The following is a 13,735-nucleotide window of genomic DNA, read 5'->3' on the forward strand; positions in this document are numbered from 1 at the left end:
TCCCTTAGTCTCCTCCTTTTTCATGACTACAATTCTCAAAATAAAGATGCTATGCTGAAGTGATTCGGTCAAAGAGCATGAAAGGATATATCGGAAATTAGCTGAGGTTCTCTTCAAGCTTCTACTTCCTCGTATATATCTATAGTCTAGACAAATAAACCTCTAGATAATTCCTTGCCTATCACCTAAACCATGAGGCGTTTCACATAATCAGGTGAGGGACACATAGATCATGAGGTGTCTCTTGAGGCTTAAGCAAAACAGACATAGGAGGGATGAGGTGGCAACGGATAGTTAAACTCAATATTGCTTAACCTCTGTAGTTGTAACTTAAAACGTGGTCTTAAATTTAATATTATACAAACATAAGAATTGAAAATCTCATAACTATTAAGTTGCTGAAAACTTGGGAATGCCGTCCACAGTGCGGCAGATTGTTCATAAAATCAAGAATTCAGTACTTGCTAGTATGTATCACAACTCTATTCCTATTGGATGCCAATTGTGGGTAGAGACCTAGTAATTGATGATACTAAGCTTATTGTATACCTGATGTAAGTTGTACTGAACAGCATGGCTGATGCAAAATGAGACGAACTCTAATGTTCTCAAATGGGTGAGTGAATGAAGTTTTTCATTTACCAATAATAAACACCAACACAAAAGAATGTACATCAATAAACTCTTACTGACCAATTCTCCCATCCCACCGTATCGACCATTTTTTTGTTTTCTAAACAAGGAAAAGAAGACGCAAAGCAAAAAAACCCACGAGACAATCCGAACGATAAGATGCCTAATTATCACCCCCACAAAACAACCCATGACACAAAAAATAAGCACATGAGTTAAACCAACATCTTAAACAGCTCACAACAAGCTATCTTCAATCCTCATACTCAAAAGCAGCAAAGTGCCATACCTATCTTCACACAACCCCTGCAGTCAAGCGTCATCAGCCAAAGCACCTTCTCTCAGGAATGCCAAGCGGCCGCCGAAAGATAAATCGCCAAGACGGGCAAAGAAAATCGATAATAAGGCGAACGAATCCGAGAGAACTGGCTGCACCCACCCATACTCCAATCCAGAAAACCCAAATTGACAACCACGTCACAGCAACCCCCAGCTGCGTCCAGTCCGACACAACAACGTCTTATAATCAAACCCCGAAACCGAACGGTTCCCTCGTTACTCCCCCTCCGCTCGCCCACTTGGGCGGACTCATCGGGCCCAGTTTCGCCTCCCCTCCCTTATCAGCTCACAACATCCACCGATACTCGCATTCCCACTATGGCTTCTGCTGGGAGCGGTGACGATGACGGGGAGGAAGCAGTTGCCATAGAATCCGCGCTCCAGGGGGGAGGTGGCGGACGCTGGCGAAGAGATGAGGCGAGGAGGGTTTCGGGTCCCAGGGACAGAGGCACGTGCACCGGGCGCCCAGACGGCGGTGGCGACGGAGATGTCGAATGTGGGAGCATATGGCGGGCCGTGAGGCTCGAGGTGGAGGGACTTGGTCCGGTGATTTGGTGAGGGAGGTTGAGGTGGTGTATTGGAGTGGAGGAGGGGAACCTCGGAGGCGCGCCCTGGGAGGGGCGGGGGGTGGGGATGATGTGCGGACCAGACGGGGTGGTGATTGCCTGGGGATTGGTTACGCCGCGAGGTCCGCCAGATGGCTTTTGACGAACTGGGCTGCACTTAGCCCGTCGGCAATGGTGTGGACCGAGATTATGCCTACTATAAACCCGCCACATTTGAATTCAGTGACCTGCATATATGAAAAGCAAAAGATTTGATAATTCAATATAGTACTGATCTGTTTATGGAAAGTAATAACTAGAGATATATAAATCATATTTTAAAAATATTAATTAGACCAACATGATATGCGGGGATACATCCAGTACTGTATTCTCTTGCAAAAAAAATTGAGTGGTAAATGTTTTATTTTATTTTATGGAATTGGAAAATTAAATGTTTAACAGTGATTGATTTGAGGGATACGTTGGGTAAAAACTCTAGTTTTTGTTTGTTGTCTTAACTGGCATAGGGTCTCTGCCATGCAGATTATTTTTGAATTACAGCCACATATGTGCATATAATGTGTCTATTGTGTATCACATAGATGCTAGTATGCTAGTCTTTCTTCAGTCATCTGAATAGTCGAAAGACTGTTGAATCTCATAACTGGTCAACTCATGTGTGATGTATACAAGGTCATTTGATACGATTCCATCTTATTCCTCTTGTGTTTGCTTCAAACATGAACTGAAGGGTTTTTCTTTGAGAAATACAAGAGGATAACATGGAATATTTGATACGATTCCTGTAGGAGTCATATTGGAATCTTTTAATTATCCAGATCACCCACGGTTGGTATAACATAAACTTGAGTTAAACAACCCGACTTTGTGACTTTTATCTGGACTTTGAGAGTTTATATTTATATAATTAGGAAAAATGCCTTAGGGACCCAAAAACATGGGACACTACATGAGACAGGTGAGGTGTCGGTTCTCTGTCCCATGATGCACTGTTCATGAACAGTGTATCATGGTACATGGAGCCGACACCTCACTTGTCCCATGTTTTTTGGTCCCTGTAGCACCACCCTTATATAAGACTACTTCTTATGCACGGTAACCAAAATGTTGTAACTGAATCTACATTTTTTTTTACGAATACCTCTTCATTGAACGTAATAAAATCACAGTTTGCAGCCCAATCTTTTGGGTACTTGTTAAATAATTCCGTGTAAGTAACTGAGATATATACAGAGGAACTCTACCTGCATCATAAGGGGTATATCAAGCACTTCCCCCTCAACCTTAGGATTAGGCATGAGCTCATCCTGAGGGATCAGGAATGGATGATCAAGATAGTTGACGTCCTCAAGACTACAGTTGGCTGTGGCCTCGACGAACCAAGCCCCTTCTCCGGTGCACTCGACCACCATCTCTCCATGATCAGTGGAAACAGCGAATCTCCCCGCAAAAGGGTAGTACGGCACAAGAGCCTTGGCCAGCGCCTCCCTTATGACCTTGGTTGGCTGCTGGCCGTGCTTGAACACGTGCAGAGACCGGACTTGGTGCCTTAGCCCGGGCATACGATCCAAGATCGAGAGTTCCAGGGTCTCTGATGGGGTTGGTGTGCTTGGCTTCACCAAGGACTCGGATTGCCTTGTCACTGTGAAGAGCCCCATATGAAGTTGTTGATGGTTTGAGAGAGAGATAGGTGAAGAGGGTATTCGGTTTAGGTATTTATATAGGCCGTGCTAGTGAGTTGTTGGTGGCGTATTATTATAAGCATGTGGGTAGATGAGATATTTGGATTCTTTTATATTCTTGACTAGGACTAGTCAAGATGAGCAGGATGTTTGAAACTGAGTAGCTGAAGGGATATGCGTGTGTTGTGGGATTTGGGTGGGCGCGGGGGTAGGGGGTGGGAATTAATTCTTGGCCAAATATGGTATAGTATGTATATTAAGTTCCCTCTCAGTGATTCTGAAGAACCACAATTACTAGTAAACATGAAAAAAAAATCGCCAAATAATGTCTTAAGCATCTTATTTTACATGGAAATTTAGATAAAATGAAAGAGCTTTTTTTTATTTAAGTATATTGTTTTTTAAAACGTATTTGGATCCTCCCCACTATTAAAAACATTAGTGCATAAATAACTTATATTATCACAATCATTGATCATCTAATGGATGATTGAGATTTTTTATTGAGCTCAAATTAGAAATGAGTGTAATAAGGAGAAATTACAAGTATCAGATTTAATAAGGAGAAATTACGAGTATCTGATTTAGAATGAATCACAATGACCCATTAAAAAATTAAAGTAGTCCCTTCGTTTTTTATAGTGGAGATGATCCAATTCCTTTAAAACATAGTCTCTACAAGACTACATGCATAATGAAATCATATATACGTGCAATTTATGTCAAAGGGTAAATTATGATGAAACCCTACAATACTTTTGGGTTTCTCACAAATCCCCTAGTACTTCGTTTTCCTACTAAATGCCAAAAATAATTTTACAATCCACAAAGTAATGAAATTAATGTCCTAGAAATATTTAAAAAAATTGAATACTCTTTTTAATTAATCATTGGCAAAAAACCCGCATATTTGTCAATTTAAGATATGGCGATGAAATGAAAGAAAGTAGTAGTTTATTTAAAAATTGCCCAATGTAAGGGTTTATTTTGCAACAAGATATAAAACAGAAGGGTTATTTGGACTTGAGTACTTGAACGTTTACTAATATTTATCACCCTTTGATATATTACACTTAAGTTTGTTTTTCCCAATAAAAAAAATAAAGTCATCGAGGTACGAAAAATAAATATATAGTAAATTTTTGGGGTATTTAACTAAAAAAGAGAATAAGGACTTTACTTATACCCGAGGGGCATATTTTTCACTTTGAAGGTCATATAAGAAAAGTTTTTTGGTGTTTAGCACGAAAAAGTAAACCCTAAAATATTGGGATGATTTGTGAAATATACGGAAAGTGAAAATGTCAATAGTATGCTTCTTCACATTTCAAGTTTTATATTTTGCGATAAAAATATATAATTAATTTTGTGGGAAAATTGTGTCAAGGCCCCAAAAGTAAAACATTTATGTGCTGCAACCCCTTTATTTTTTTGCCATATCGTTCAGCCCCAAAAAAGTCACATCATGTGTTGTAGCTATTTTTCATGTAATTATCATACCAACTAAGCACAAAAAGAGAGAAACAAACATAAAAGCCCAAACTACTCTCATTTTCTCCTCCCTCTTTGTTCTTTCCAGATCTATCATGTTAGGTCTAGTTTGATTTATGTTAAGTCTAATTTAATTCATTTTAAAACTAATTTAAATTATATTAAGTCTAATTCAACATGTTTTAGGTCTAAAAATAAGTTGAATTAGAGTTAACATGAATCATGTTAAGTCTAATTTAACATGTTTTAAGTCTAATTTTACGTTAAGTCAAATTTGATTCATATTAAGTCCAATTTTATTCATGTTAAGTCTAATTTAATTCCTTTTAAGTCTAATTCAAATCATGTTATGTCTAATTCAACTTATTTTAAGTCTAAAAATAAGTTAAATTAGACTTAACATGAATTATTGTTATGGTGTTCTCAATCACCAAAGTGAAGCCCTTCACCAGCAACAATACAAGTGTACTTTTGTCTACAACACCCCAACCAGATTGGCGGCCAAGATCAGAAAGGATCTCTCCTCAGCTGACTCGCCGAGTCAACATCGATCCCCTTAGGACGACTCAAGGGGCAGAACTTGTCGATTCCCCTTTGTCGAAGATGACTTGCCACGAGTCCACTCGACCATTTGTCAGACGCCTCACGAAGCCGACTCGAAAGGCGTTACTTCTCGATCAAGTCAAAGGACAACCTCTTCCTCAAGCTTATCCTCACTGACAACATGTCGAGATCGCATCAGTGCCTGACAGGCGTCATCATGCCTCTGTCCCCTATAGTCTTCATATATAGACTTTATGCTCCAGCTGGTAAAGTTTGTAAACTTGTTAAGTCTCTATATAGACTTAAGTTGCACCAAAACTCTAGCATGAGAAGTTCGATGGGGTTATTCGCAATAATGGGTATCAAGTCAGGGAATCTGACAATTGCCTATACATCAAGGTCGCTAAAGGAAATGTGATAGTTATCTGCCTCCATGTGGATGATATGCTCATCATCGGGAGTGATTTAGAGATAGTAACATCTACCAAGAAATTTCTATCAGCACAGTTCAGCTTGAAGGACCTTGGAACTGCGGACGTGATTCTCGGAATCAAAATCATATACTCTAAAGAGGGTATTGGATTGTCCTAATCTCATTATGTCGAGAGCATGCTAAGGAAGTATGGCTACTACGACCTGTCAGAACTATCAGTGTCATATGATGACAACAAGAAGCTTCGACCAAACACTAGAAGACCAATAGAACAGCTTAGGTACTCAAAGATAATTGGGAGTCTTATGTAGGCGAAGAGCTGTACAAGGCCAGACATAGCATTCGCTGTAGGAATGCTTAGTAGGTTCACAAGTAATCCTAAAAAGCTTCATTGCAAGGCCAGACATAGCATTCGCTGTAGGAATGCTTAGTAGGTTCACAAGTAATCCTAAAAAGCTTCATTGGGATGATGTCCAGAGATTGATGAGATGGAATGCTTAGTAGGTTCACAAGTAATCCTAAAAAGCTTCATTGGGATGATGTCCAGAGATTGATGAGATGCTTGAAAGGAACTACAAGTCCGGACCTATTCTACACTGGATATTCGGATGTGATCGAATGTTATTCAGATGCGAGCTGGTACTCAGAACCAGATAGGTGCAGATCTACTGGAGGTTTTGTCTTCACCATGGGTGGAGCTGCATCTCATGAAAATCTCAGAAGCAAACTATGATTGCATAGTCATCAATGGAATTTGAGTTCTTCGCACTTTATGCTGTAGGAGATGAAGCTGAGTGGCTCAGTTGTATTCTTCGAGACCTCCCATTGACAGAATTGCAAGGCGTAATTACTATCTATTGTGATAATCAAGTGACGAGTGTTGTAGCAATGAACTCATTGTTCAATAGAAAGAAGCGGACCATTCGTCTGAAGCATGGCTATTTGAGAGAACTCATTTACCAAGGAGTCATCTCAGTGATTGATGTTCGGTCTTCAGAGAATATGGTTGATCCTTTGACTAAAGGTCTGAAAAAGGATATAGTCAAAAGGACGTCTGCTGCAATGGGTCTTAAAGTTTTGTGAGTCTTACAAATACTTACCATGTTTGTCAAATTATTACTTCAAAGCCTATGCTACTAATAATAAGATAACTGGTTCAAAAGTCAAGTAAGATTTGCAAAGTTTGGTGAGCCTTACAAACACTTACTATTTACATAAAGTTATTAGTTCAAATCTTACACTACTAGTAATAAGATGATTGGTTCAAAAGTTAAGTAAGATTTACAAGTGAAATCCTATCATGTAAAGAGGTTGGCTATTAAGCCTTAATGAGTCCAAGGTATTTCGGATGCGGGATGTTGGATAGGTAACATGCCTAAAGGAGTCACCGATGATCCTATCATGTAAAGGGGTTGGCTGTTAAGTCTTGATGAGTCCAAAGCATTTCAGATGCGGGGTGTTAGATAGGAAACACGCCTAAAGGATTCACTATCAAGGTACCACAACTCCTTATGTCTTGTGCGAGACATTCCCTACATATGAATAAGTTGTAGAACCTTTAGGTACCCAAACTTTGGGTCCTTGAATGTTAGTTATTTTGGTACCCTTAGGTACCCACATTAACTCATAATGATCAATGTTATTTTTAATCCTACAATGAGCAAAAATATGACCATATCTCATGCAATATGTGCACAAAATTTTTTTCTTGTATGTAGGAGCATGAGATTTCTGATACCATTTTCTATCAACATGATGATGGTTAGAGTAGGTATGATTAGATTTAATTCTATCATTTTCAATTTCTAGCCTCTCAGTTTTAGACCTTAGTTGTTTGTTTTTAAAGTCTAGATCTCCTATCATTTTATCTTTTAGAGCAAGAGAAGATTGTAGTTGCACAAACTTAGAATCACAAGAAACATGTAATTTTTTGAAAGAAGATTATTCTTTTGCCACTCTTTTAAATTCAATGTTTAATTCTTCTAATGTGGTTTCTAGTTTACATTGCATAAAGAATGATTCACTTTCGGTTTCAGATTGTACCTCATCTTCATGAGCCATGAAACAAATGTTTGGGTCGTGAAGAGAAATCTTGGCGCCCTCATCATCGCTATTTGAATCGCTTGGTTCGAATTCATCCCATCCGGCATATATAGCCTTATTCTTCTTGTACTTCAAGTACTTCTCGTTAAGCTTGGGACAATCCTTTGCTAAGTGTCCTGGTTCATTGCATTCGAAGCATTTACCTACACGAGAGGGAAATTTGTTGTTATTGTTGTTAGATCGATTTAAAAAAAAAATTATTTTAATGAATCTTGATATTCTTCTAGAGAGGTGTGACACTTCTCTAGAGACATCAACTTAACTATCCGAGGAGGATGAGTCATTAATTACCCCTTTGAGCGCAATAGTCTTTAATTTTTAAGATGGTTCCTCGGTTGCCTTTGAGGGTAATTCCTCCTTTTCTTTGATCTTCTTCTCATGGACCTTGAGCTTGCCAATGAGACCATCAAGAGTAAGTGTTGTAAGATCATAAGCTTCCTCGATGGTCTTAGCTTTGGGCTCCCACATCGGCATCAAAGAATGAAGAATCTTGTAGTTCATCTCTTGGTTCATCAATTTCTTATCAAGGCAATGTAATTCATTTATGATGTTAGTAAACCGAGAAAACATAGCATCAATATATTCATTTGGAAGCATTTTAAATAATTCATAATCATGCATGAGGCCACTAATTTTGGACTCCTTAACTTGGGGGTTCCTTCATGAGTGATGCATAATTTTTCCCAAATTTTGTGTGCGGTTGCATACGTGGAAACCCTATTGTATTTATTGTTGGTAAGTTCACAAATTAAGGCATTCATGACTTTATATTAAGGTTTGCTTTGAGCCTCTCACCATTGGTCATACTACTACTACTAGGCTTCTCAACATATTCTTCTCTATGATGTCTAGGAAATCAAGGTCAATGCGTCGAAGATAAATCATCATCCTAAGTTTTCCAATAAGCAAAGTTGCTACCAGTAAAAAAGGGTGGCCTAATGGTGGATTGTCCTTCTAGCATATGCACATTCATTGAAGCCTCCATTTAGATCTTTTCTCTAAAGGGTTTAAGCATAACAAACAGTAGAGACCTGCTCTGATACCAATTGAAAGGCCCTAGAGGGGGGCCAGGGGGGGGGGGGAATCCGGGGGGGGGGGCCGGGGGGGGGGGTGAATAGGGTTATGAGGTAATAAATATGCAATAAAAATAAGACGATGCAATACACCATAAAATAAAATGCTAAAACAATAATAAGAGAGATGAGTTAGGAAATAGTTAGCCAATTGTGACACGCGATATGTTCACGAGGTTCAGTCCTCCAACCTACGTCCCCGTTCCCCACTCTCGAGGAGAATTTCACTATCACAACCTGGTTTGGAAGCCGATGTTGGCCTTCTTGTTTTGATGATGTTTAACAAACAATTTACCACTAATGTTGTTTGTCTAGTATTTGTGTTTTCGTATTTATTGTAGACAAACAACGTAGTTGGAAGTTGGAGGATGGATGGAATAGCGCTTCAACGACGATATCCAAAGGAGGTTGGCGGAATGTCGGTGAAGCCTTGCTATTCAAAGTTCAAGATCCAAGTTCAAGCTTCATCCGCGAGATTACCAAGTCAAGCTTATTGAAGATCAAGATCTAGCTTGGGTAATTTAGTTTAGGAATTTATATTATGTGTGTTCAATACGTTAAGCTCAATATCTATACACACACACTTATTGGTTTCTTCGTATATATATATAGTTATATATATATATACATAAGTTTTGTTTTCTATGTATACATATAGTTATATATATACATGTATGGTTTTGGGCTTTCATGTTTATAATATGAAATCATATATTTCATATTTACTATTGTGTTTTTGAAAACATTGCATAGAATATGCAATTTTGTGAAAATATTATTTTATTAGTTTATAGACTTCAATATCAGTTTATACATATTTTACTAACAACATGTTATATCTTTTATCAAGTCTATACAATCATTTCATAAGGTTCCAAAATGTTGTTTAAGTCAAAATATCAAAATATCAATTTTCAGGTTTTCATGTTTTTGAACATATTTGCAAAATAATGATATTTTTCATTTGGGAAGTCCTTTTTCGAAACCAGTTGTTGTAGCATGTTTATTATCATGTCTACAATCATTCCCCAAAGTTTTACATTTTTTGGAATTTATTTGATATTTTTAAACAGAATTTTAAAATCAGAAAAACAGTTTTTGAAACCTGGAATATCAGTTTCCGGTCGACCGTACCGGTCGACCGATCATTGGTTCATTTCTCAGTCGACCGACAATGTGACCGTTGGACTTCCAACGGCTATTTCTGAGCTGACTTTTCTGGGGCATTTTGGTCTTTCTGTTTTGGGGTTTTTGCTGATATTTCCTCTTCCTATATATACCCTCATTGCATTCAATTCTAAAATTAATGAGAATGTTTTAAAAGAGTTTTTAAAAGAGTTTAAAACTTGTTTAAGTATTGTTTAAGTTTGTTTAAAAAGCTTTTAAGCATTTGAGAGTTTGGGTTTGTGAAATCAACTTCACAAGAGCAAAGAGGAGATCATCCTTTGGTGTTTGGGCATTCAACTCATCTCTCTCTCACTCTTGATCTATAGAGAAGTTTTCCTTAAACTCAATTCTAGCTATTTATTGTTATGATCTTAATTTCCATAAGCTAGATTTTTATATTGAGTTTAATTGTTTTATTGATACTCTTTGCTTACACACACAACCATTGAGCTTATTGTATTTTCATACATTGTATAATTTGGGTTGTGGGGTTTGTGTGACATTGAGTGTGAGCCTACATTGTGTTCTCATCTATTGTAGAGAACAAAACTGTATTTGTGAGCCTAATTGTGTTAAACACTTTGTAATACACTTGTACACCGAGAGGAGTGTGTGGTGAGAGTCGGGGATCGTCCCAAGAGGAGTGGCGTCGGTTGACGTGCCTAGAGAGAGGTTGTAACCGAGCACTTGAGGGAGACACGGCTAGGTCCAACACTTAGTGGGTGTAGAGTGTGATTGCAAGAGTGTGAGTTGTAGAGTTTTCGGTTAGCTAGAAAACCGAGTGTGTAGAAGAAGTTCCGGCTTCCAAACCGGGTGTGTCGTGATAGTGGAGATCTCCTCGAGGTGAGGAGCGGAGACGTAGGTCAAGTGGTTAGACCGAACTCCGTAATCATATCATTTTGTTTGTGATTGCATTGGCGTTCTTATTCTTGTTTTTCATATCTTATATCGCCTTTGTGTATTGCACATCATATTGCCCTATCACTTGTGTAGATTGTTTATTTTACCCTTGTGTTAGTTTATATATCATTGCTCATATACTTGTAATATCTCATTGATAGGATATATTCATTTGTTCATATTGCTTATCCTAGTTCATATATCTTGTGGTATTTCATATTTACTAGGATAACTCATTAATTAGTTTTAATTGGCATTTTATCGGATTAGATTAGCATAAGACCCTAATCACCCCCCCTCTAGGGTCTAACAGCCGAAACTTTTACACAATGATTTCCTCTTGAGATCTCACAACCACACAGTAGATCTTCACAAAAACTTGCACTCCATACGATACAAAGAACAGTAAGAAGCTCTCTTACAACAGCCCTATGGCAAGAAAAGTCTTTATGACTGATGATGTCGCACTAATTGCTTGATGGCGACTGCGCGGTGAAGTGCGGGTGCCTAATGTACATTTATCAAATGCAGAGTGACTTTTGATGTCATTTGTCGTGATGTTTCTCTGCTCGAGACGCCATGTGTTGGGTCCAAGTGGAAAACGTCTTTTTCCTCAGAGTCGAACATCTAGTAAAACTCAGGTTAGGAGCGCCTTTCATCTTAGATTTGGATCGCGAGCTTACTATGTGGATTGTACTTGCAAATGCTTTGGGATCCGGCTAGTTACTTATAGTGCAGCCACTCTTATTATTCTCGATAATTTTAACGATATAACACATATCAACAGAAATAGTGACTATCAGATATATCTTAGAAAGTACATAAATTATATTTTATCCTATATCTCAATCGTGCTGATTTTCCAGCGTGACTTTACCAATAGTAAGATAAAATTATTCCATCCCCTATTAATATTGTGATTGTGCAGTTTTTTATTTTTATTTTTATTTGTTTACCATTATGACGATAAACCGTATTAATGTTTAAATACTTTTCAATAGATTAAAAATAGTTTTTCATGCATCACCAATTACTACATTTGATGGTCTTATTACATATAAAAATTTTCCTTTCATATTGTAATAGATTATATGAAAATTGTGAGAACATAATTTCTTGATATGCTTATGTACATACATATACCAGGAAAGAATCGGAAGAAAATAAGTTGTCCACAACACATACTCTCTAATATGTCTTAAAATTCATTATCATAGAGCTTGTTTTGAAAACAAAATTTTCCTAAAATGTTTAAAAGTTTACTAAAACCTAACTCAAACAGTATAAAAGCTTGGATGCACGGTAAAAAGGGTTAATTTCACATAAAACCCATTTGAACTTTATAGGGGGTTTTCACATAATCCCCCTTGAACTCTGGGGGATTTTTAACACAACCTCCAAAAAAAATATTTCACAAAGCTCTTCTGAACTTTGGGGTGTTTAAAAAAAATACCTTTAACATTTTCCCACAAGACCCTTCTGCATATAATTTATCAATAACTAAAATATCATTAAAAGTAAAATTTTAAAATTTGCCATTTGTCATTTAGAGACAATGCACTCTGTCCCCTAAATTTTTGGTTTTTCTATTTTAAGAAAATTATAGTAATTTCTAATTTGTATATAGAGAGATTCAATGAGAAAAGGTCAAATTTATAGAGGGTTTTGTGAGTCACCACAGGATCAGGTGGTTATTTTAAACACCCTCCAAAGTTGTCTAACATATCAGCGTTCTTAAGGCATCGAATTTAATTGAATAAATACAAAAATGATGTCATATCGTGGAATGAAGTTATCAAGTAGCACTATAAAATAACTTAGCAAGACCGTCCTTCAACCAGCAACCTACTATCATATCGTCGTGCATTTGGACTTATTAGACTTGGATATATATTATATCAAATATCATTGTATATAATTTATAAGCAAAGTTTTTAGTCATGTTTTTCAGTCTGAGAGGTCAAATATTTGATTCCAATCTGTCAACGTTCTATATTTATTATTATTTTTTAAATTTCTATTCAAATAGTGAATATTTGTTTATGGCAAGTCGACTTGGAATTAAGGAACAATGACATAAGAATGGCTGAGTCAAGGGTGTAAACTAAGAAGTTTCGTTCGTTGATAGAGCTAGTGGAGATTTTCGTCGAGCAAAGGCAAGCTGCTGCCGGCCTTAGCCCTGCTCAAGTGTTTATTTATTTACTAGTTCAGATGCACGTGCATTGCATATGATCAAATATCATAGGTCTTAATTTTTTATAAATATTTTTTATTGTTAAAGTTATATACAATTTAAAAATTGTACATAAATAGCTACACGGTTTTCCTTTTATGAAATACAATCAACACCAACAAAATCAAAAAATCTAAACACAGCGAAATACTATCTTGTCCTTAATTTTATCTTGCATCTCCCACATGCACCCTCACTGACCTGAAAAGTACTAATTATGTTAGCAATATGAAAGAAAAATATGTCGCTGTAAGATACAATATAAATAGAGAAAAGAAGTTTAGAGAACTTGGAAGAGCATTGAATGTTGAGGATACATATATAAATTTATGAAAATTTTAATAAAATATGATTTTTACTAATTGGTTTTGGCGAAAAGTAACTGTCAAGTCGTTACAAATTATAATTTTATGAATAAGTACCAAAATCCAATCTTGTTTAATAAATTAAAATTTACATTTAGTCAGGATCCTTAACTTGTCATTTCTTCTCTGAGCTTACCATCCTTCTCTAAACGTTGTCCGCTACCTAATGTTTTTAATAAAACAAAGCTCCTCTTCTTTGCAATT

At 36.9% G+C, this 13,735-nt stretch overlaps 1 pseudogene; it reads right to left on the reverse strand.

Annotated features, from left to right (window-relative positions):
* On the reverse strand, positions 1,222-3,206 carry LOC109838524 (annotated as a pseudogene).

The sequence above is a fragment of the Asparagus officinalis genome, chromosome 4 (assembly GCF_001876935.1).
Source record: "Asparagus officinalis chromosome 4, Aspof.V1, whole genome shotgun sequence".
In the NCBI taxonomy this organism is placed as follows: Eukaryota; Viridiplantae; Streptophyta; class Magnoliopsida; order Asparagales; family Asparagaceae; genus Asparagus; species Asparagus officinalis.